The 26,393-nt window shown below is 38.8% G+C and overlaps 1 protein-coding gene across 8 annotated transcripts in view; it reads left to right on the forward strand.

Annotated features, from left to right (window-relative positions):
• The window catches only part of ATG7 (autophagy related 7), a 326,752-nt gene that overhangs the window by 172,105 nt on the left and 128,254 nt on the right, over nt 1-26,393 (forward strand). The window lies entirely within an intron of this gene.

Here is a 26,393-nt window from a genome sequence, read left to right on the forward strand (position 1 = left end):
GAGTAAACAGAGATTAGGGCCCTGGATGGGGAGCCAATAAAAGGGCACATTCAGCTTTGATCTTTCCAGAGGCTCTAAAAATAGAGCTGGTATGTCCTCCATTGTAATGGGAAACGGCTGATGTATCTCAAAACTACAGTGATGGCATCTCATTTTTTAATAGGCTTTGAGATAGTCTGAGTTATTTTTACATATACACTGTGTGTTATAGCTGATTTCCTTTTAGATACCTCTTTAAGCCTTCTAATGCCCAGTGATTTAACCTGGACTTTTAAAACTCATGATTCTTGATAAGACTTTCATGTTCAAGTGTTATGCAAAATAGCGTTGGGGTCATTAATCCCAAACTCTGGCCTCTTAGTTATAATTTGAAACTTTGCTGTGTAGCCTACATCTGGCACTCTGAAAGGGATTGAATTCTAGGGATAGTCTCTCCACTCTGAGATGACAAGCTTTCTTTGAAAACTTTACCTGAGTCTTGTCTTATGAGAAGCACAATCCTGACCAGTCTCTCTAAAAAGTTAACTCAGGGGGCTTCCCTGGTTAAGTGGTTAAGTGGTTAAGACCCTGAGTTACCAATGCAGGGGGCACGGGTTCAATCCCTGGTCAGGAAACTAAGATCCCACATGCCGGGTGGCACAGCCAAAAAAAAAGTTAACTCAGATTTGACAGACAATGTTGATAAATTTGGTTAATTTTAAGTGCTCAAAAACTTAGAGTAACTCTTTCTCTCTTTTCTTCAAAAGTAAACTAAGCTCCTGTTCTATCGTTATGCATCCCAAGTATCTATGTTGAGATTTAAAGCTGTTTGTTAGTAGTTATCTGTGAGCTCCTTTTTTCTGTAGGTTCTTTAAGGCATCTTATATCTGCTCGAGTCAAGGCTTCAAGGACGTCTGTGTGCACTTCTGTCTTCAGAAATGCAGGTTTTAGGATTATATGCTCTTCAGTGGAGCACATTTTTTTCTTTGAATGGCTAAGCTAATAGGTCTCAAAATAACTCGGCAGTATTAATTTTCATGTTGAAATTGTTTGGCACCGGTGTCAGAGGTTTTTCTGTGGCTTTATGTAAATCTGGTTAGTCAATGAAATAACGATAATTGGGTTCTCTAAGTGAAATGCAAACACTCATTTTTTTCTTGTTCTATTTCTAATTAAATTAGCCCTTGAGATACTGTTTACAAAAGGATCACAAGCATACCAGCTAGCTGAGGTCCCTTATGTTCTTTGAAAGAGAATAGCTTTGCATTTTTCTTTCACACTTATTGTAAGCATTAAATTAATTATAGGTATTACTTTTTTGTTAGCAAAATTATTTCCCCTTGGTGGTCATTCTGAGAGTCCTGCTTTACATAAACATGCTGGACGATTTAATACAAACTGACTTGGATTTTAACAGCTGTGCTATTCCCATAGCGATCACTTTTCATGTGGTCTGGGTATTAAATTTCTTTTGTGCTGAAAAGGTTGCTTCATTGGTGCATGTATTTCCTTACAGTAGAAACACAGCATTTACTTACTTGGCTAACTTATTTATTCGCTTAGGAGAATGTCATTCTCTATTATCTGCAAACCCAGCATTAATACTTTGAAATGACAAATCCAATTACATTTTCATCTCTGTGCATGTGAATTTTTCTTAATGCATACTTAGCATAATATTTTTTAAACTGAGTCATATCATAGTTGTTATTGTTTCAAAAAAATTCTTTGAGGCTAAAAATGACTTTTAAAAATTTCTCCTTTGACATCCATGAAGTAATTTTTTCCTTTGGTAATTTTCAGTATTTTTGCTTTTTTTCCCCCCTAGCACTAAGGCCATACTCGTGTCTTGATTTAAGCACAAGTACAGAAAGATTGGGGAGGTAGAATAAACTATGCTGAGTAAAAATGCCTTCATTACCTTATTTATATAAATAAAATATTGACCTTTTATAAGGAAGGCCTGAGGTGGGGAAGAGTACAGTTCTCTGCTTCTGTGGCAGGGAAGGCTAAATCATCAACACGCAAATTGTTCCTTATCCTATTTGATTTTAGCTTGGCATACAGCCAGGTGAATTGTTCCATCTTCCAGAAAAAATACTGAAGAATCTGGAGGGAGGAGGGTGGTGAGGAGTCGCTTTCATTCCGATTTCTATTTATTGCCTTGTAAGACTTTACAAAATGATAGTATCTGTCACTAGAATTTCAAAAAACCCTATTTGAAGGTATATGAGTCCTTTTTTCGTTTTAAAAAGGAATTCAGAGCCAAATAGTTTTGTGGAATTGCTACCAAAGGGAAAAGTATAAATTTGAAACCGATATTCTTGAAAGAATTTCTTATAATACATTGAGTTAATTTGTTGTTTTCAGATTTTCACCTAAGTAATTTGGGGGAAGTTAGGGTATTTGGAGGGGTACCTTTCTATTTTGATATAATTTTAACCTTACAAGTTGCAGAAATAGTACAAGGAACTCCTTTACCCAGATCCCCCGTGTGTTTACATTTTTCCCCATTTGTGTGTATGTGTTCTTCTCCCTCCCTGCCTCTCCTGTTTTTCTTGAAACTTTGAGAGTGAATTGGAGACATTGTGATTGTTTATAGCTAAATACTTCCACATATGTTTCCTAAGAAAAAGGTTCTTATCTTACCTAAGCACAATGCACTTATCAAATTCAGGCAGTTTAATGTTTGTGTAATACTGTTATCTAATACACGGTCTATATTTCAGATGTTGTTATTTGTACCAGGAATGTTCTTTATAAGTTTTTTCTCCAGACAAGAATCCAGTTCAGGATCGGGCATTTAGTTGTCATGTCTCTTTGGCTTCCCTCAATACGGAAAAGTTCCTTAGCCTTTCTTTGTCTTTCTTAACTTCACCACTTTGACATTTTGCCAGTTATTTTGTAGAATTTCCCTCGATTTGGATTTGTCTAATGTTTCCTTATGATTAGATTCAGGTTATGAATTTTTGGCAGGAATACCAAAGAAATGATGATGTATCCTCATGTCAGGAGGCACATGATGTATTTTATCCCCTTTGGTAACGTTAACTTTCCCCTTTCCATATTTGTAACTACCTTGCCCAACAGTGAGAAACCTGGCTCCCAGTATCCTGCATATATTCACTTACTTGCTCAAGCCTAGAATACACAGAAAGTAGTTCCAAAGTTGCTAGTCCACACTACTGCAGATAGTAAACCTATTACCTAGAGTTTGATCGTTGTGCATGGTTCTTTTTTTTCTAGGCAAAATTTATATACGGTGAAATGCGTGAATCTTAAGAGGACAATACTATAATTTTGACAAACACATACACCCATGTAACCTACATTTCAATCAAGACATAGAATGTTTCCATTACCCCAGAAAGTCCCCTTGTACCCCTTCCCAGTCAGTCTTGGGGGAGGGAAGCAGTATGTTGAGTATTGTGACCGTTCTCTTTCCCTAGAAGGAGTAAAACTAGGCCCCTTCTGGTGTTTTATGTAACAGTAGCCTTGTTCCTGGGACCCAGAAGTTGACTGGAAACTTCTGTCCGATGTGCAGAGTCAGGAGGAGGGCTGTGCCTGAGGAGACTGCAGGCAGAGGATTGTTGCTCTTGTTGCACAATTCTGTCACAACCTTGACAATATTGCAGGAACAGCCTATTATGAAGAAGCAGGCCCCAAACTTGGTTTTCATACCATCTGGGACTGCCTAGTGCACAAATGTAGCAAGATGTGCCCAGAAACCTGATCTTCAGATTTTAATTAGCCATTAGCAACCCTAATAATATACTCATTCTGGTGTTTACTATACGATGGGGTCTTCTGTTGATAGGTTATGACTAAACTTCCCAGAGTGACTTGTTATTAGCTTTTTATGTGCACCTGTGTATGTGTGTCTTGGAGTGATAGGGAGAGGGTGGTGTAGGATATATGTCAGCTGGTATCATCATATGGTAAACTGTGCTTTCTTTTTGCCTTTGTCATAGTCAGCCTGTCCATTTATCTTTTGATATTATTATAATCCTACCTTTCTTCTCTCATTTCTCTTCTCTTTGTTAAGAAAAGAGAAGCATGAAATGCCAAAAATTAAACTCAAGTATTTAAACTTTCTTTAAAGAAAAACCTCTATCCCAAAGCAACTTCTTACCTAAAAGTTATGCAGATGCACCGTTGAGGAGAGTAAGACAAATGATAGATTTGGAAGGAGAGGTTAAACTCTTACTGTATGTCTGTTAGCAGACATACGTTTATTCAACTGACATTTGAGTCCCTGCTGTGTACCAGAGATATGGAGGTGATTAAAATAGCCACTCCTTCAAAGAACACTATCAAGAGAGTGAGGGAGACCTATAAACCAATGCTGATCTCCCTAACATTGTTATATGCTCTACAGTCAAGGTATATCCTCTTCTTAAGGTGTCCTGGTACCAATTAGCTTTGTAAATGGGGAAGACCAGGGAAGGTCTTGCAAGGGACTTCTAAGTTGATGTTAAAGAATGAGTAGGAATTTGTAGAAATACATGGGAGAGAGGACAAGAGGAAGGTATTCCAGGCGTGGGGGGATCACATGTGTGACAGCCAGAGGCAAGAAAACATGGCACATTTATGAAGTCCTGTGTAGTTGTGACAGAGCCTGGGACACCTAGTTCCCTTCAGATTGTCCTCTTGTCTTGGTGAGTGCCATTTTCATTTCAGCTCTTCTTGAGTTGGAATCTGGCTGTACTTCGCCTAACACTTGAGGCTGTTTCTCACCTTGCATCAGGCTTAGGGGTTTCCTAGCCTGAGGAATCCAGCAGCTGCAGCCCGTTGGGGGGGAGGCGGGGGGCGGGGCGCAGAGGACAGGAAGGCAGGCGGGGATTTCCAGGTCCTGGCTCTCCATCCCTTGCTGGCCAGCTGAGGGACCACAGCAAGGCGCTCCCCCCTCTGCCCACCTCCCTTTCTTTTGTTAAATGAGTCAGTCGGATGAGATAAGCTCTGACTGTCTATTGACACTTGAAGTTGCTAGCTTTTATATTTCCTTTACTTACTTTTATTTAATTATTTATTCCCCAAGCAGTGCATTTTCGTTGCAGAAAAATCAGAAAATATATTTAAGGAAGTAATCGACTGTATTCCAGCCCCGCAGATCATTGTTAGGCATTGATGTCTGCCCTTCTTGGCTTAAAAAAAAAAAAACCTATCTCTTATGGGTATGTGCAGATAATTTTTCTCTCTGAACATTGCTATTGTAAGTTTGAAATTAGCTTTAGAGAGAGGGATTTATGGTGCTGCATCAAGCATACTCTCTGCTTCTCTGATTTGATAGGGTTTTAAATCTCAATCATTTACAAGGACTGGCCAGAGCCCCATCGGAAGAGCTCTCCAAAGTTGTGCCAGGAATTTTTGCATACAGCTTCTCAGTGGCAGATATTACTCAAAACTGGGCTGCAGCCAGGTGTTCCTTCTTCTTTCCAAAAGGGACATAAATCTCCGATTTGGAAAATGATGAGTAACCCCCAGGTTCCCTTTTTCTATCTCATTTACCTAGTGAGGCCTCAAGTCTCCTGCTTTAATGTGCGATGGATTCCATATGGATAGTTGTGTGGTGTAAACTGTATCTCACATCTTGTCCTTAGCAACTAGAGTTCCACCAACTTCCAGAACTGCTTGGTTCCCAAAAGGAGATGGAATATCCAGCCAGAGCCAGTGTGGAGTATTTAGCTACAAGCCCTAACCTCAGAGCTCTTGGCTCTTCACCTCCTTGAAAAACCTTGGACGTTTCTCCCTTTGCTTCAATTTCCTCATCCATAGAGTGGGGAAAATATTTTCTGTTTCCCAGGGAAATTGCAATGGCTGACGTGTATCCAGTTCCCTGTGACCAAGTACCAAGGCCTTTGCCCACTCCTGGGACTGATGTTGACATCAGAAATAAGAGGAAAACAAAGACCCCTGTGATTGCATTAGGTCTTCCGGGGTGTGTGGCACCCTTTCTGGGGTCACTGTTCACAAGCAGGTACAGTGAAAGGCCTGATTGAAAGTCAAGTCTGCCTTGGCTTTGAAAGGCTGCAGAAACCTTCCATCATGGTTACATGGTTACTGTTACTGCCAAAACCTTTTCTGTGATTCCAGAGAACCCAGTCTTGCCTGAGAACCTGAGACCACCTAATCGGTAGTTAAAGTTCGTGCTGCTTACTCCTTTCTGTGTCACCTGAGGTCACAAAGACATGCCTCGCCTGTCCAAACACATTTTTTTTTTTTTCCCTTAGAGGGTCTCTAACATCCAGACCAGAAAATTTAGGGCTGTGTTCTCCTTAGATGGTTCCACTGGCTGCCTGGCCCAAGCATAGTCTGAAGATAACCTGAAGGTTATTGAAAATCTGAGTTCCTTTTAGTTTGGAATTTAGTTTGGAATTAATCTCATTCGCTTTTAGCCTTTCCCCCAAGCCCAACCCTTGACATAGTGGTTCTTAAATTTTTTGAGTCATGGACCTCGTTCAGACTGATAAAAGCAGTAAACCTGCTCCCCTGAAAAATGGAAGCCACACAGTTTTGCAGACAATTTCATTGGCTTCGTGAAGTCCCTGAAACATGCCTGTGGATCCTAGGAAGGCATCCTTGCTCTGAGTTTTTCTTTGGTACCATTCCCACGCTCTCCCAGACAAGACCCTGGGGGATGTGGGTGCAGCCAGCCACAGCCCCACCGTGACCTCTCTGTGTGGCTTGGGAAAGTAGCCCTCTCTCTTTGGGGACTCATTTTCCTCAACTGTAGTAAAGGGAGATGCCTGTGCTGATCTACCACTGGGTTTTGTTACATGACTCTGACATTGTTGTAGTCTCTTGATCAGCTGCTTTGTTTCTTTAGGCCAAGCGGCATCCAGGTGGGGGAGGGGAGAGACAGCGAAGCTGCTCAGAGTTCTAAGGGCTATTTGTCCTTTCTCTAGTGGTGCATTGATTTGACTCCTGATGGGCAAAGAGCCCCAGCTGTCATCTGTTCATGTTCCTTCTTTTCTTCTTATTTATGTAATACATTTGTCTTCTTCCCTCCTCCCTCCACCCTTAGTACCTTTGTAAGGTAGGGAGGGAAGAACATGGTAGTAACTGCTGGTTTTTTGAAATAAGGGTGCCATCAGCTTGAATTGGGAAACATTTTATGGATGTACATGCTTATACATACACAGGTTGCATATAATATATATATATATATATAACTGTTTAAATTGAGTACTTAAACTCATGTAAATATATGTTTGGTTGTTTATTTTAATGACTTTTGTCATAGCAATTCAACAAACATTGGAGCTTCTGTTTCATGATATATTTTTGGATGATACAGAGGTCAGTAGGACATTCTCTGAAGTTTCTGATGATATCCTTCTGGACAATATAGGAAAATTATACTATACGATTATATACCTCAAGCACATCAACTTATTTAAACATCTTGACCCAAGAAATGTTCCTAAGCTTAGAAGGGATAATTAGTTCCTAGCAAAAGGTAGGAACTGGTTAAATATGTTTTGAATGGTGAGAAAAACTAGTGAGTGTTTTTGTATGTGAATAAATGAACAGCACAACAGGAAGAATGGGAAGATAGGCTGTGCCCTCCAGGAACTCAGTCGGGTAGGAAGCTAAGGCTTGGTAGCAGACGCTCTTTGCCTACTCGTGCAGAGGCATGATTTATCATGAAGCCATACGTGGTAGCTATAATTGAATGTTACATTTCAGTGCTCTGAATATTTGTTCAGCTGAGCTTCTTTCCAGCTTTTACTATCTCATTTGCTGTAGTTGATGCTTTCGATGATTTGTTATTGTGTAGGAAGATCATTTCCAAAGTATATTAGAATAAGGAGCCTTTGGGATTCATCAGAGATGACAACATTTTATGAAAGGACACATTCTGGCAGTGAGCTTTTTGCAGGGTTTTGGTTGCTCTCCTGCAGGATTTTTAAAAGTCCATTTTATTTTTTCTAAAAGGTCTTCCAATATCCTGTCCAGGTATTTCTAAAAGTACTTGTCACTACAGCCTTTCTTGCCATAGAAGATTGAAAGAACTGTTTGAGAACATCCTATTCCCAAAGTTACTGTTGTTATAACTTGTTTATATAACATCTTATGTGGTGATAGTGATAAATTCTAAAGTATCCGGCCTTCCCTGGTTTTAAGTAATTTTTCCAGCATAAAAGTTTTATTAAACTTTTTTTCTTAACAAGGAAGAAAAGACTACATATTTCTGTTTTCTGGAGTATCTAAGGGCTGGCTAAAGCACACACCAAAGATAGATACCTTAAATTTATAACTATCAGACTGAAACTGGGAAAATAGCTGCTCTGTGGTCCTGACAGGGCTGCAAGCGTGCCAAAGGTGAACAGTCAATGGGAGAACAGACATAGCAAATCTTGTAAATTAGAAGAACTATCTTGACACTAAGTAAGTGTGCATCCAACAGAGTTGTAAGGAACGGCGGCATCACTGGGGTGATTGCCCCGTCCCCGTGAGGACTGCTTTGAAGGGTGTGTTGAATGGTCACAAGGCCCACAGTCAGAACTCCAGACAACCTAAGTGTCTTGGCAGTTGACTCGAGTTACTGAAGCATTTGGATATTTTTAAGACCTTTATCAGTACTCCAACTTGGAACAGAAATCTGTGCAAAAGTATATTTTTGTGTTGTTTGTAAAGGCGGGAGAGAAAACTTGGGTTTTTCCCAGTTCTCAGTTGAACTTCACATTTCCCTTTCCTTTTATGTCAACTTTTTCACGAAGGACCCTAAAGGAAGATGATAACAAAAGTGGGATTGAAGGAAGTGGCAGTGTTTCTCTGTTGCATTAAAACTCCTCACACATCCCCAGCATGGAACGTGAGCTCCACGTCGCTCTTTCTTAAAGAAGAAAGCCTGACTAGAAACCGTCCGTGGGATTGCTACTGTACCCATATCTAGATTTTCTGTTAGTTCAGTCTGACCTGACAAACTTGACTTCAGTCACAATGCAAGTGGATTTAAAAATAATAATAATAATTGAGAGCAAAATGACTTCCTGGTAGAATAACATGCATAAGTAAGAAAGCAAAAACACATACGCAGCACTTGGCCCTACTGGAGGAGTAAGAGTTTTATTTCACAACATCTGCTTTTCTTTGCCTAATCACTCACTGCTTCCTATTATTGAGAATGTTCCAGTGGGCACTTAATACCTGAAAAATGAGTCCTGCATCACAATATCATGCTCTCTGCAAAAGGACTGCAAGTCCCAAGAAATGGGCCCTTTCAGTGACCCCTGGGGGCGGGGTGTGGTTGGCGGGGCATTGTACTTGTTTCAGTTCTGCTGTGGTAGCTCAAAACAGTTGACAAGTTCTTCTTGGGAAATTGCTTCAGATCTCACAATATTTTCCTCTTAGTAGCCTCAGCAGTGGTGAATTCTTGACCTTTGAGAGTGGGTTTGATTTTTTTTGGAAAAGGCCAAGAGTAATTTGAAGCTGTGCGTTGAATAAAGGGAACGAGCCATTTGCAAGAAAAAGTTTAAAAATTTTTTAAAGAACTGCAGAGGCTTCAAATGGCTTGCAGGTCTGAACAAGTGAGAGCCCCAGTACCAGGGAACTCCAAGTATACCAGCCTTTGACTACAAGCTGGCAGAAAGGTAACAGGACACTTGGACATGGTTTGTACGCTAGAAATGAGCACTGGCTTTTGAGACGATGCCACCTACTAACTACGTGACCTATGACAAGTTTCTTGAAGTTCCTGAGCTTCAGTTTCCTCAGGTAGAAAATAGTTAAAAATTCTTTTTTCGTGGCGGTGAAGATTAAACAAGAGCCGGTATGCCGAGTGTCATGGGCGCGGCACTCTGTAAATGCTTTCGATTGCTCCTTCGTACGAGCAGAGGTCCGGTGCCATTCCCGTGTCCTTTATAAATGCACTCATTTTGTAATTTACAGCCATAAAAAACTTGCCATCTTTAGAAGTTGACAAAAAAGGAGGGGAATAAAAAAGGATGAGCAATTCTTTTAAAAGGGGCATGGCCTCAAGAGGTCAGCAAATATTAAATGTGCAGGCTATTAGATTCTTTGTCTTTTTCTTTCCTTTTCAAGTAAGCTCTTAATCTAGGGGTTTAATTATTAACCAAAATGAAATGAGATTTAATGTTCCCAGGAGTGTGCGCTCTGGGCAGGGGTGAATCCTCTTATTTCCTGAAGATCTGTGCAGGTAATCTGTGGCCAGTGTTGGGCCTATAACTTGAGAGGAGCTGAGGTGAACCTAGGGTAAAGACTTCTTGCCTGTGTTCCCTCTGAATTCTGAGTTTCTCTGTGCTCTTTGAGGCCAGGACGTGAGAGTGTGGATGGCACTTCTGTGACAGCACCAGGTTGCTGCCTGTTCGTGCGGTTGTTCTGGTCCCTGCCCCACACTGCTGCTCACAGGCCTGTCTCCAGCCTCATTCATCTTGCCGCCTCTTGCTGGAGCCGTACCGTGAGTGGGCCAGTGCAACACGAGCAGAGAGGATCAGCTGCCTTGGCTGTGGCATTTCTGCCTTCCTTTGGCATCACTTGATGGGTGTTTTCCCAATCTCTCTTTCAAGCTTCCTGTGAAGGTGCTAGCAAGGGGGCTTACCAGTCTATCAGGTAGAGAGATCACTAGATTCAGAGAAATTGCATGAGAGTCCAGGATTCCCAACTCCCACTTCACTTACCTGCCGTATTAAACACCTCTCAGACAATGAGGTGGTAGGATTAATTCACACTCAGAGAATTCCAGTGTGTTCATTTGGGGTTGGAGGAAGATCCCACTTTAGATTTTTTATTTTTTTATTTTTTACGTCCTTATCGGAGTATAATTGCTTTACAATGTTGTGTTAGTTTCTGCTGTATAACAAAGTGAATCGGCTATATATATACATATACCACCATATCCCCTCCCTCTTGAGTCACCCTCCCTATCCCACCCCTCTAGGTGGTCACAGATCATGCTACCATATGACCCAGCAATCCCACTACTGGGCGTATACCCTGAGAAAACCATAATTCAAAAAGAGTCATGTACCCCAATGTTCATTGCAGCTCTATTTACAATAGCCAGGACATGGAAGCAACCTAAGTGTCCATCGACAGATGAATGGATAAAGAAGATGTGGCACATATATACAATGGAATATTACTCAGCCACTTCACATTTTCAGCAGTTTCAAGGACAGATTGGTTAAGCTCCTTGGTGAAACAGTTGGTTGACTACCCTTGGGGGACTTGTCTTTTTAAAGGGGAATCCTGATACCAAGAGGAATGTGTTTCCGAGGGTTGTGTCTTCAGACTGTACCATCAGGAACATTGTGTGGGCTAGAGCAACGTCTAGTGCCCCACCGCCCAGATGCAGGGTGGATGGTGAAAATTTCCAAGGTTTTCCTCAAAAAACTGTTTATGACAAACATAGTTCACTTTCCCATTTTGGTAAATTTTTAGCTTAAATTTTTAAAAATATTTGGAGTGTAGGGACGTACAGCTGTTAAGAATCCAAGACAAGTGCTGTTTTGAAAGTACAAATGCTTCTGTTTTGCCTTTACTTCAGCAAGTAGGATAGTTGCCTCTAATATATTCCTTTGAATACAGATACTGTTTAAGTGACATCATTTTGTGTAGAGTACTGAGTCCAGGTGGTTTGGGGGAAATCATTGGAGGCAAAAAAAAAAAAGAAAACGAAAAAGCTTGGGTATCATTGCATTCTAGGGGCCAAGAAACAGAATGATGGTATTTTTGGCAGGCTCCCAGCAAAACCCACACCCCGAGGCTGTCTTCGTGGCTTCCTGTGGTTTTCCCACTGAAGAGAAACAGCCTTTCTCTTAGAGGGTCCAGGCTGGCAAGTTAGTACATCACCTCGATCAGCGTGATGTTCCTGCTGTGAGGTTCTGTCCCAGCAGTATTCATCTGGGAAATTGGATGCACCACAATTGTTGCAAACTGAACTGAGCCAGTCTCACTGCTCCCGACAGTCCAAATCTTTTTGGTAGAAATCGGTAGCTTCCAATAATTAGAGGTTGTTATGCTACCATGTGGTCTGCAACAATAAAATCAAGACTCAGACCACATTTTGCCACACATATGAATATTTATTAGCAAGCAGGCACAAAAGTTAGTCATTCAACCTGTTCTTACAGACAAAAGCCCCAACCTTTTTGCTTTGGCTGTGTAGCCCGCATCAGAAGTTCAGTAGAGACAGGTGCAGACATATTCTCATTACAGGATATATCTAACCTTTCCATTGGATCAGGTGATGGAATTCTCTGTTAAGTGTCCAGACCCAGGACCAGAGCCCTAGGCCCAGAGGGCCACTGAAAAGAGTGTTAGGTTGCCTGCTTTGCCAGATTCTTACAACCCACATGTACACACAAGGTTCAGTGCCCCTGTACAATCGTTCCAGCAAACCCATATATATATTGAACACTATTAGTTTAATCAGGAAAATTATTTCTACCCTTCTTTTCTTATTAGGGAACCCTCTAATATAGATTTAGATAGCTGTAGTTGATACACTTAAGATAGCCTGACTCTGAAGGTTGGACTTCTAGTCTTTCAAATGTGAACCAACCACACCTGGAGTATGCATTTTTTTTTTTATTAAGGTACCTGAAATACTGCCTACCTACCCCTAGTGGTTAAGAGTGTGTGTGTACATCATCTGTGAGCACACTATGTATACTGAAGTATTTAAAAACATAGATAGTATAGTAATAGGTAGCTCTTGATTGGCTCCTGGAATACTGTGTCTTGTGTAATGTTGCCAGCCAGTGACGAGTGACCTGAGTTACCAGTTGAGCACTAGCCTGCCATGATAAATTACCCAGAGCCATGGATGAGTGGCTCACCCATGGAGCAGAGAAAGGAGGGAAGAGATTTATAATTTTAGTTGGTTTTATAGGCTTTTTCAAGTTCTTTTGTGTTCCTTCACTTGATATTCTGGTAAGTGTGGAAGTATTATTTCCCTACCCAATTTTGCAGGCAAATCTTTGTCCAGGGTCATAGAGTGAATAAATTACAGGAACTATAACTTTGTTTTTAAAAGTATAGTTGATTTATAATATTATGTTAGGTTCAGGTGTATGTATTTCTATTATAGGTTATTATAAGATATTGAATATAGTTCCCTGGGCTATACAGTAAATCGTTGTTGTTTATCTATTTTATATATGGTACCGTGCATCTGTTAATCCCCTACTCCCAATTTATCCCTCCCCGCTTCCCCTTTGGTAATGAGGTTTGTTTTCTATATCTGGGAGTCTGTTTTGTAAATAAGTTCATTTGTACTATTTTTTAGATTCCACATATAAGTGATATCATATGATATTTGTCTTTCTTTGTCTGACTTTACTTAGTATGATAATCTCTAGGTCCAACCATGTTGCTAAAAATGGCATGATTTCATTTTTTTTATGGCTGAGTAATATTCCATTGTATACACAGACACATACCACATCTTCTTTATCCATTCATCTGTTGATGGAAGGGAACTATAACTTGAAATCTCATCCTTTATAGTTGCACTGCACTATAGGGGTGAGTTGCTACCAAGAAGAACTGTCAGTATTCTTCAAAGAATATCATAGGACTTTTTACTTTTCACCTTGAGGTAGGTGTTGTCAAGCTAAGGCCATGTACCAACGTTATATAACAGAATGCTGGGAGGTTTCTGCTTTAGCTAGTGGTAAGTCATGTAATTCAAACAGCTCTCTTACTGAAGTCACTTAAAGAAGCTAGATAAAAATTTGTTTAATCTTAAACATTTAAGAACTAATAAATTGTGAGGAGATGAGTTAAGATTTGGGAGAGAATGTAAACACAGAGGAGTGAGCCTAGCACTGGCATCACTTTTGTCTTGTGGTCATTTGCTGACCAGGAAAAGGAAGTTGAAAGTCTGAGCTCACCTTTGGTGTCCTTTCAAAGTTAGGGAGATAAAAATTGTAGTCTGAGTCTTTGAAACCTGGGAAACCTGGTTTGAACTATTCCTTAGTTTGGATTGGGACTCCCTGAAGAGATATGTCTAGGAGTAAGGGTGAACTAGTAGTAAACCAACTCTCACATTGGCTGCAGCTGAGTTTCACATTATCTGAGTGGCCCAGAAACCATAAGGCTTACTTGGAATAAGATGATTCCATTTAGCTAATGCCCATAGGTAACAGGTAAAAGCAACGAAATATTCTCAGAGAAAGGTGTAATGATTCTATTCTCAAATGATTTCTACAAATAAATATCCAGTTACAGCATCTGGCCACAATTATAGATAACCAGGCACACAAAAAGAGAAGACACCATATGTGAGAACCAGCAAAAGCAACAGACAACAGAAATAGACTCACAGAGATTGTAGATATTGGACTTATCAGATGCAGAGTATAAAATACTATGCTTACAGTATTAAAGGAAATAAAAACCAAATTTTATTTTCAGCAAGGACTGAAAACTCTAAATTGTGGCTTTGCAGATTAAGAAACAAATTCCAGAACTGAAAATGTAAGAACAAAATGAACAAGTTTATAGGCAGTTGGACACAGCTGAAAAGCAAATAGTGAACTGAAGAATTGGTTAGAAGAAACTATTCAAAGTGAAGCACAGAGAGAGGGGGGAAAAGTGAAATATGTAAAAGAGAAGGTAAGAGAAGATAGAGTGAGGCCTATCATGTAGTTGGAATCTTAGAAACGGGAGGAGAAAAAGAGTGCAATATTGGAAGGATCATTGCTAAACATTTTGGAACAGATGAATGACCTCAAACTTAAGATCCAAGAAGCCCCACAAAGCCCAAACAGTATAGATAAAATGAAATCCACACCTAGACTCATCACAGTGAAACTTCTGCAAACAGAATACAAAGGGAAACCTTAAAGCAGTGAGTGGGGGAAATGTCATTAACTTTAGAAGAGTGATGGTCAGACTGACAGTTGACTTTTCTGTCACAGAGTATATAGCAAAGGGCAGTGGAATAATGTTTTCAGTGTGCTGAAAGAAAGAACTGCCAGCCCCAAATTTTAGACCCAGCAAAAAATAGTGTTCAAGAATGAAAAGAAAGAGGTAAAAGTGAAGGTTAAAGGTATTTTATATAAAAAAAAACAGAGCCTACCACCAGTTGTTTGCACAAAAGGAATTCCTAATGGGTATTCTTCAAGTAGGAGAAAAGTAATCCAAATGGGAGGTCAAAAGTGTAGAAAAAAATGAAAACAAAGTGGTGAATATGTGGGTAACTCAAAGTGAACATTGACTGTGTAAGATAATACAGTGGTAGATTTTTTATAATACAGAGAGATTTAAAATACAGGGCAAACATAGCATAAAAGTTGGGAGGCGGTAAGTGGAATTAGTCTGTTCTAAGATTTGTGCATTGTTTTGGAGGAGGGTAAAGGTGTCAATTAACTTTTCACCTTGATAAATGAAGGATATATGTTGTAATACAGTAAACATTAAACAAATAGAAAAATTTTATAACTTCTAACAAAGGGAACACCCTAATGAGAAAGCAATTTAAAGGAAGAAAAAAGGAACAGAGAACAAGTGAAATACATAAAACACATGAAGAGGTGGTAGACTTAAACTCATACATCAGTAATTACATTAAACATAAATTGGTTAACTATTGTGGTTGAAAGACAAAGATTTTTCAGACTAGATTTTGTCAGTTTTATGCATTATACCAGCAGTATATCTTAAATCTATGGATACAGAATGATTGGAGATAAAAAGATGTAAAAATGTGTACAATATAAACACTAATCACAAGAAAGCTGGTGTAGCTATGTTAGTAGTAGACAAAATAGACTTCAAGCCAAAAAGCATCACTATGTATTACTATTACTTTTCAATGATCAGTTTTAATTCACCAGGAAGATAGAATTCTATATTTGTATGTACCTAATAACATGGCTGCAAAATATATAAAGCAAAATTTTACAGAACTATAGGAGGAATAGACAATATGTAATCACAGTGGAAAATTTTAACAGATCTTTCTCAATAACTGATGATAGAAGCGTATGAAAAAAATCTGTAAAGGTTATTGAAAATTTGATCAACATGATTTATAAACATATTCTAGTGAACACACTACACCAAACTGAAGTACATATTCTTTTTAAGCAGGCACATAATATCTTACAAGAATTTATGATAGGCTGGATTGTTAATCCTCAACAAATTTCAAAGATTGATATTATACCCAATATGTACTCTGATTCCAGTGTAATTATGCTGGAAATCAGTAATAGATAAATAGAATATTATCTCCATATGTTTGGAAACTGAAATATATAACCCTAAATAACTAATGAGTTAAAGAAGCTGCAATGGAAATTAAGAAGTATTTTAAATAAATGATAAAAATATTTCATATAAAATTTATAGCATATAGATAAACAGTACTTAATAGAAAAATGTATAGCCTTAAAAGAAAAAAGACCCCAAAGTAACTAGCAAATATTATCTCAAGAAGTCAAAAAAGCAGCACAATAAAAAAAAAGTAGAAGGTAGAAACTACTAAAGACAAGAGCAGAAAGAAGATCAACAAAGCTAGGAGTTGGCTCTTTGGAAGGACCTATAAAGTTGATAAATCTCTGGTGAGGCTGATCGAGAGGAAAAAGAAGGCACATTAACATGTATCTTAAAAACATAGAATTGAAATTTTAAATTCATTTACAAGAGACAAAATTTATAAACTTGGCTTTTAGAAACAGGCAGAATTAAGTGATATTGTTGGGGAAGCAGGTTTAGGTGGAAAAATTATACAAGTCAGTGTTTACCTCAGAAAGGCAGGTAGGGTGTCGTGTTTGGGAGGTGGCTTTGTAGGGACTCCTGATGTGCTGATGTTCTTGACTGGGTGGTAGAGGTATACTGTAGAGTACTCTACAGTATTTTAAGCTATGTATTCCATTTTACTTTTCTGTGTTATTTCACAAGAAAAAAGGTTAAAATAATAAATAGGCATTCTGCATGCAGGTTTTTGCAGGCACAGCCATCATTTACACTGTTCTTTTTGCCACATACAAAGGGTCTCAACCTGATAACACTGCTTTTCAGAGAATGGTCATTCGCCTCAAAGTTTCTAATGTAAGAATTTCCAGAGAGCAGAGGTGGCCTACTGGTAGATCACACAACTCAACAACCTTAGGCCATAAGAGATGGTGTCCAAAGGAACTACCTACACCACACTGAGTTTAAGCCAGTTTATATCTACTTTTTGAAATGGAGACTACTGTTTCCTCCTAGGCCCAGCACTCAAATACACATGCCTACAGAGGCTAGACCGATAAATAGAGTGGTGAAGACTAGGTTGAAGATGACAGGAAATGAATGGGGACTGTGGCCAGCTAGAGCTCGAATTCTCTATGAAGGGCAGCTGTGGCCCAACTCTGGCTGATTGTTTACGTGCAAAATTGGGAATGACGTTGCCAGATTTTCTGATTTTTTTTTTTTTTTTAATTTTAAGGGTACGTGGAAATCTGAATTTTAATGTGAAAGCACCTGACTTTTAAGTGTTGGATCAAGCATAACTTCCCCCTCCCACAAGTATTCCATGTATCAAACCAAATCTGTGTCTGGGCTATTTCCATCCAGTGGCTGTTAGTTTATGGCAGTAACCTCAAGGGCCATGCAGATAGAGATAGAGAATAATGTATAAAATAATTCAATATAATCAAGTACCTAATTTTTCTCAATGGAGCTTGCTTGCCAAATATGTGCTAGTATAATTATCAGCCCCCAAATTAAAAGAAATTCGCTGAACCAAAATTCACACATTACAAGACTCACTTGGGGTAATAAGTTTCTTTAATGAGACCTGGCTCTCTCTGCAGGGGTACTAAAAACTTTTTATCATAAAGAATTTATTAAAGGGATTGACTAAAACTGCTAAATAAACAGTAATATCACACAAAGTAATTTCTTTTAGGAGGAATAGCTAAAAATGAGTTTTTAACGTTAATTTAAAGGGAACATACATGCTTCTTCAAGGGTTGAGTCTCAAGAGAATGTGCTCCTGTTTGGATACAGCAGGTGTTTTCAAACGGACCCACGGCATCTGTGTCATCTGAGAACTCACTAGCAATGCATATTCTTAGATCCCACCCTAGACCTAATTAATCACAGACTCTGGGGGTGGAACCCATCTCTGTTTTAACAAGCTCTCCAGGGGATTCTGATGCGTGCTCCAGTTTGAGAATCACTGCTCTGTAGTTTTTGTGCTTTGTGACTTATTTTGAAGAATGAATTTAGAAAGTTTTACTTTGTTATATTAAGGTTGCAAGTGTATTTTTTTAAATTAACTTTTATTACAGCTTTTTTTTGCATATTTACATACCATACAATTCACCCATTTATTTTTTTATAAATTTATTTATATTTTATTTATTTATTTTTGGCTGCGTTGGGTCTTCGTTGCTGTGTGTGGGCTTTCTCTAGTTGCGGTGAGCGGGGGGCTACTCTTCGTTGTGGTGCGCGGGCTTCTCACTGCGGTGGCTTCTCTTGTTGCGGAGCATGGGCTCTAGGCATGTGCGCTTCAGTAGTTGTGGCACGCTGGCTCAGTAGTTGTGGCTCATGGGCTCTAGAGCGCAGGCTCGGTAGCTGTGGCACACAGGCTTAGCCGCTCCGCGGCATGTGGGATCTTCCCAGACCATGGATCAAACCCGTGTCCCCTGCATTGGCAGGTGGATTCTTAACCACTGTGCCACCAGGGAAGTCCCTCAAGTGTATTTTTTTTTTTTTTTAAGTCTTGGAATCCTCCAAATGATCCTTCAAAGAATATCTCCAGGATGTTAGAGTCATTTAAAAAGATGACTAAGAAAAGTTGCATCCCTAAAAATTCCATTTTAAAGTGAGATTTGTATGACAATAGATGCAATTATATCCTCTTTCTGCCTTTCTTGTCCGATACTCATATGCTTAAGTAGAGAGATGTATTTTTCAAGGGTATTTTTTTATTGTTAAGGGCATTAGGGGGAAGGAAGTAAGAGAGTTTTTTGGTTTTTGTTTTTTTAATGGTAGGCATTTCAGCTTGTTTGTGTTCAGATGAAAATGTTAAGAAGGGATACTTCTTGTCTGATTCCTTCTGTTTAGATAATGAAGGATGAAAAGAAGTCATTTAGGAAATACAACTTGTACCTAATGTAAACTTTTAACTTAGGTATTTTTAAATATTTTTTTCCACCTGTGAGTTACTTGCATTTAATTGGGGGAAAAAATCTTCCTTTAATATGTTACTGTTAATTAATACTTAAGTACGTAAGGTAGCCTGGTTCCTTTTCCTTGACTTGATTTTAGAAATTCGTGAGAGTGTTAATGAAATAGCAAAGAAAATAAAAAATAAAAACAAACCAACAAAACGTTAGTGTATAAGCAAACCTGAGACCTAACAATAAATATTACAAATGCAGAAATAGTTCTGCTTGCACTGTGTGTTACAGTGGATGTTTGGCCATCTCCTTGACAAGAGATGGCACCCCTGAACACCCCTGTTCATAGCAGCATTACTCACTATAGCTAAAACATGGAAGCAAACCAAGTGTCCATCAACAGATAAATGGATAAACAAAATGTGGTCTATACATACAACAGAATATTATTCAGCCTTAAAAAGGAAGGAAATTCTGACATGCTACAACATGGATAAAACTTGAGGACATTAGGCTAAGTGAAATAACTCAGTCACAAAAAGACAAATATTGTATGACTCCACTTAAATAAGGTACTTAAAGTAGTAGTCCAACTCGTAGAGTGGTGGTTGCCTGGTGGGTGGGGGTAGGGGGAAATGGGAGTTTAATGAGTGTAGAATTTCAGTTTTGCAAGATGAAAAGAGTTCTGGAGATGGATGGTGGTGATGACTGCACAACAGTGTGAAGGTACTTAATACTAAACTGTATACTTAAAAATGGTTAAGATGGTAAATTTATGTTATATACATTTTACCCCAATAAACACTGGGGAAAAAAAGATGGTACCCCTTATACAGAAACACTGAATTTCCAGAAGAAAGCTGTAACCTAGAGCAGGCTCTTTGTAAATACTTGAATAAATGTATTGAGTGATTTGGGCTGTAATTATTCTTGGAGTGGCTTCTTTTGCATTTTTCCAATTTGCCTTCTTGTCGATTTCTATCAGTATTTAAAATAAGCCCTCCTCAAATTTACGACCTACAATAAGTTTTAGAAGAGTAGATTAATTGGTCAGAGCATCCTTTTGTAAATATTTTGGTCATTATAATATCCTGTTCATTAACCAACTCAATTTTTTAATCAGTTCAATTTTGTAATGTCAGATTATTTGAGAAAATCTTATTTTGAGAATTAAAAAGAGTTATTTTTATAGATTTGGATAAAGTTGCTCTTGGCATATTTTCTATTTTTTCCTTTTTTTCTTTTGTCCGGGGCGTAGGGTGCAGGTTAGATTTTCTACAAAGGATCTCCACTAGTTCTTTGATCCTCTTCTACTAACCAAAACTTGAAGGTTATGAAACCTCCTCAAGAGAACTTACTCTTTCTTCTCTCCCTTTCTCATCACCATATGCATTTCTTTATTTTCCCAAGAATCTTCAGAAGTATTGTTACTCTTTTAAAATGATAAACTAGACTTGGTACTTATTTAGCTCCAAAAAACTCTCATTGGAAATGACCCATTGTTGAGTAAGCATTCCCTTGCAGTCCACAGATTGATGGGGGCAGGGTTAAGTTCATCTCTCTGACCCTCCCTCCCTGCAGCCATCCAAATAGTGTTTTTAATTACTCAGGCTGCTTTATAGACACCCTACGTTGAATCCTCATACTAACAGCTGATTGTATGTCTTTCTTTTTTTAAGTTAAGGTAAAATTCATATACCATAAAATTCACCATTTTAAAGTGTAAAATTCATTGGTTTTTTAGTATATTCACGAGTTTGTGCAGCCATGAAGCTATCTAATTCCAGAATAATTTCACCCCCAAAACAAAACTGTATCCCCATTCACAACCTTCCCCTAGACCCTGGCAAGGATATTCTATCTCTATGGATTTTCCTATTCTGGACATTTCGTATAAAGGAAATTATAACATGGTCTTTTGTGAATGGCTTCTTTCACTTAGCATAATGCTTTCAAGGTTTGTTTATGTTGTAGCATGTGTCAGCACTTCATTCCTTTTCATGGGTGAATAATACTCCATTGTACAGATATACCATATGTTTATCCATTCAACAATTGATGGATATTTGACTATTATGAAGTTTTTGGCTACTATGGATAATGCTGCTATAAACATTTGTGTACAAGTTTTTGTGTGAACAAATCTTCTCAATTGTTCTGGCTATGTACCTAGGAGTATAATTATTGGGTCACATGGTAACTCTATGCTTAACATTTTGTGAAACTGCCAAAACTGTTTTCCACAACCGGTACCATTTTAAATTCCCATCAGCAGTGTAGGAGGGTTTCGATACTCCTCTTCCTCATCGACACTTGTTATCGTCTCCTTTTTATTATAACTATCCTACTGAGTATGAAGTGGTATCTCATAGTGGTTTTGATTTGCATTTCCCTAAAGACAAATGATGTTGAACATCTTTTCATGTACTTGTTGGCTATTTGTATAGCTTTTTTTTTTTTTTTTGAGAAGTGTCTATTAAATTCCTTTGCCTATTTTTAAATTGAGTTGTTTGTCTTTTTATTGATAAGTTGTAAGGGGTTTTGATCTATTCTGGATACTGGACTCTTGTCAGGTACATAATTTATAAATATTTTCTCAGGTAGCTTGTCTTTTCACTTTGTTAACGTATCCTTTGAGGCACAGTAGTTTTTAATTTTGATGAAGTCTTAATTTTTGTTTCCTTTGGTTGGCTATGGTTTTGTTGTCATAGCTAAGAAACTTTGTCCCACCCAAGGTCATAAAGATTTACTATGATTTCTTCTAAGAGTGTAATTGTTTTAGCTCTTATGTTTAGATCTATAATCCATTTTCAGTTAATTTTTGTATAACGGTCTATGGTATGGGTCCAACCTCATTCTTCTGCATGTAGATACTCAGTTGTTTCAGCACTATTTGTTAAAGAGACTATTCTTTCCTCCATTAAATTATCTTGTCACTCTTGTTAAAAAAAAAAAAAGGGTTTATTTTTGGACTCTCAGTTCTATTCCATTGATCTGTACGTCTGTCCTTATGCTAATGCCACGTAGTACTGATTATTGTATCTTTCTAGTAAGTTTTGAAATCATGAAGTGTGAGATCTCCAACTTTGTTCTTTTTCAAGATTATTTTGGCTATTCTAGGTCCCTTACATTTCCATATGAATTTGAGGATCAGTTTTTCAATATCCACCATCCCTACTAAAAGCCAGCTGGGATTGCATTGAATAGTAGACCAGTTTGGGCAGTGTTACCATTTTACTAGTATTAAGTTTTGCAATCCATTGAACTTGGGATGTCTTTGTATTTATTTTGTTCTTTAATTTTTTTCAATGGAGTTTTGTAGTTTTAAGTGTACATGTATTACAATTATTTTGTTAAAGTTATTCTTAGATATTTTATTGTTTTTTGATGCTATTGAAAGTGGAGTTGTTTTCTTAATTTCTTTTTTTTTTTAAGTTTTTGTTTTTTAATTAATTTTTTTTTGGCTGTGTTGGGTCTTCGTTTCTGTGCGAGGGCTTTCTCTAGTTGTGGCAAGCAGGGGCCACTCTTCATCGTGGTGTGCAGGCCTCTCACTATCACGGCCTCTCTTGTTGTGGAGCACAGGCTCCAGACGCGCAGGCTCAGTAGTTGTGGCTCACGGGCCTAGTTGCTCTGCAGCATGTGGGATCTTCCCAGACCAGGGCTCGAACCCGTGTCCCCTGCATTGGCAGGCAGGTTCTCAACCACTGCGCCACCAGGGATGCCCTTAATTTCTTCTTTGAATTGTTCATTGCTAGTGTGTAGAAATACAATTGATTTTTGTATATGGCTCTTGTATCCTGCAACCCAGCTGTACTTATTTTGTTCTAAGGGGTTTTGTGTGTGTGGTTTCCTTTGGCTTTTCTACATACAAGACCATGTCATCTGCAAATAGAGGTAGTTTTACTTCTCCCTTTAGAATCCAGATTGTTTTGTTTTTGTTTTTTGTTTTTTTGGCTGTGCTGTGTGTGGCTTGTGAGATCTTAGTTCCCCAACCAGGGGTTGAACATGGGTCATGGCAGTGAAAGTGCTGAGTCATAACCACTGGACCGCCAGGGAATTCCCCAGGTTCAATCTAGATAGATGCCTTTTATTTCTTTTTCTTGCCTGTTACCCAGAGTCAAACCTCCAATACAACGTTGAGTAGCAGTGGTGAAAGTAGACATCCTTGTCTTGTTCCTGATATTAATAGGAAAACTTTGAGTCTTTCACCATTAAGTATAATGTTGATGATTATTGATGCTCTTCAACAGGTTGAGGAAATTCTCTTCTGTTTCTAGCTTTTTGAGTGTTTATTGTCATGAAAAGGTGTTGGAATTTGTTGAATGCTTTTTCTGTCTCTGTTGAGACGATCATGTGGTTTTTGTTCTTTATTCTTTTTTTTTTTAATTTTTAAAAATTTATTTATTTATTTATTTACTTTTGGCTGTGTTGGGTCTTCATTTCTGTGTGAGGGCTTTCTCTAGTTGCGGCGAGCGGGGGCCACTCTTCATCGCGGTGCACGGGCCTCTCACTGTCGCGGCATCTCTTGTTGCGGAGCACAAGCTCCAGACGTGCAGGCTCAGTAGTTGTGGCTCACAGGCCTAGTTGCTCCACGGCATGTGGGATCTTCCCAGACCAGGGCTCGAACCCGTGTCCCCTGCATTGGCAGGCAGATTCTCAACCACTGCGCCACCAGGGAAGCCCTCTTTATTCTATTAATATGGTGCATTACATTGATTTATTTTCGTATATTGAACTAACCTTGCTTTCCAGGGATAAATCCCACTTTCTCATGGTGTATAATTCTTTTTATATGTTGCTGGATTCAGTTTGCTAGTACTGTACTGAAGATTTTTGCATTTATATTCATAAGGGACATTTCTTTGTGATGTCTTTTCTGGTTTTAGTATCAGGATACTACTGGCCTCAGAGAGTGAGTTAAGACATGTTTCCTCCTTTTTTGTTTTCTGGGAGTTTGTGAAAGTTTGGTTAATTCTTCTTTAAATGTTTAGTAGAATTCACCAACAAAGCCACTTGATCCTAGTTTTTTTTTTGTGGGAAGTTTTATGATTGCTCATTCGCTCTTTTTACTTTTCATAAGTCTATTCAGATTTTCTATTTCTTTTTTTAAAATTTTTAAAAATTTTTTTAAAATTTATTTTTGGCTGCTTTGGGTCTTCGTTGCTGCGCGCGGGCTTTCTCTAGTTGTGGCGAGCAGGGGCTACTCTTTGTTGTGGTGTGCGGGCTTCTCATTGCAGTGGCTTTTCTTGTTGTGGAGCATGGGCTCTAGGCGCCCAGGCTTCAGTAGTTGTGGCTTAGAGGCTCTAGAGCACAGGCTCAGTAGTTGTGGCACCCGGGCTTAGCTGCTCCGCAGCATGTGGGATCTTCCCCAACCAGGGCTCAAACCCATGTCCCCTGCATTGGCAGGTGGATTCTTAACCACTGTGCCACCGGGGAAGTCCCTCTGTTTCTTTTTAAGTCAGTTTCAGTACTTCGTGTCTTTCTAGAAGTGTGTCCATTTCATCTGGGTTTTCTAGTTTATTGGCATATGGTCGTTTATGGTATTATAATCAATTTTATTTCTCTAAGATTGATAGTATTGTCCCCTCTGTCACTCTTGATATTAGTGATTTGAGTCTTCTTTTATTTTTGGTTAGTCTAGATAAAGATTTGTCAGTTTTGTTGATATTTTCAAGAAACCAGCATTTTATTTATGCTCAATTCTTTATATTTCCTTCCTTCTGCTTGCTTTGTATTTAGTTTGCTTTTTGCTTTGTTTTGTTGTTAGCATGAAAGGTTAAGTTGTTGATTTAAAATTGTTCTTTTTTTTTTTTTTTTTTAGAGATTTTTAAAAATTATTTATATATTTTTGGCTGCCTAGTTGCAGTGAGCGGGGGCTACTCTTCGTTGCGGTACTCAGGCTTCTCATTGCTGTGGCTTCTCTTGTTGTGGAGTATGGGCTCTAGGCATGCGGGCTTCAGTAGTTGTGGCTCACGGGCTCTAGCGCACAGGCTCAGTAGTTGTGTCTCGCAGGCTCTAGGGTGCAGGGTCAGTAGTTGTGGCGCGTGGGCTTAGTTGCTCCGCGGCATGTGGGACCTTCCTGGACCAGGGCTCAAACCTGTGTCCCCTGCATTTGCAGGTGGATTCTTAACCACTGTGCCATCAGGGAAGTACCTAAAATTGTTCTTTATTATAGACATTTATAGTTATAAATTGTTCTCTAAGCAGTGCGTTCACTGCATCTCATACATTTTGGTATGTTGTGTTTATTATTTTCATCTCAAAGTGTTTTCTAATTTCCCTTGATTTTTTCTTTGATTCACTGCTTTTAGGAGTGTGTTTTTTAATATCCACATATTTGTGAGTTTCCCAGATTTCTTTCTGTTATTGATATCTACTTTCATTCCATTGTAGTTAGAGAACATATAATGTATGACTTCATTTTTTTATGGTCTAACACATGGTGTATCCTGAAGAATGCTTCATGTGCATTTGAGGAGAATATGTGTTCTACTATCACTGGATATAGTGTTCTATAGATTTCTGTTAGATCTAGTTCATATATAGTTTTGTTCAAGTCTTCTGTTTCCTTGCTGATCTTCTGTCTTGTTATGTCCATTATTGAACATGCAGTATTGACGTCTCCAACTATTATTGTTTACTTATATTTTTCCCTTCAGTTCTGTCAGTTTTTGCTTCATGTGTTTTGAGGCTGTTTGATAGGTACATGTATGATTATAATTATACATTTTTGATAGACTGACCCTTTTATCATTAGATAATGCCCTTCTTTGTCTCTTAACAATGTTGAAGTCTATTTTGTCTGATATTAGTATAGTCTCTTCAGCTCTCTTTTGGCTCCTATTTGCATGGAATATCTTTTTTTTTTTTTATAAATTTATTTATTTATTTATTTTTTTAGCTGTGTTGGGTCTTTGTTTCTGTGCAAGGGCTTTCTCTAGTTGCGGCGAGTGGGGGCCACTCTTCATCGCGGTGCACAGGCGTCTCACTGTCGCGGCCTCTCCTGCTGCGGAGCACAGGCTCCAGACGCGCAGGCTCAGTAGTTGTGGCTCACGGGCCCAGTTGCTCTGTGGCATGTGGGATCTTCCCAGACCAGGGCTCGAACCCATGTCCCCTGCATTGGCAGGCAGATTCTCAACCACTGCGCCACCAGGGAAGCCCATATCTTTTTTTAAAAAGCAACTTTAGGGAATTCCCTGCCGGTCCAGTAGTTAGGACTTGGTGCTTTCACTGCTGGGGCTGGGTTCCATCCCTGGCTGGGGAACTACAATCCTGGAAGCCATGCTGCTCGGCCAAAAAAAAGAAAAAAAGACTTCATTGAGATAT

This window comes from Balaenoptera ricei, chromosome 11 (genome assembly GCF_028023285.1).
Source record: "Balaenoptera ricei isolate mBalRic1 chromosome 11, mBalRic1.hap2, whole genome shotgun sequence".
In the NCBI taxonomy this organism is placed as follows: Eukaryota; Metazoa; Chordata; class Mammalia; order Artiodactyla; family Balaenopteridae; genus Balaenoptera; species Balaenoptera ricei.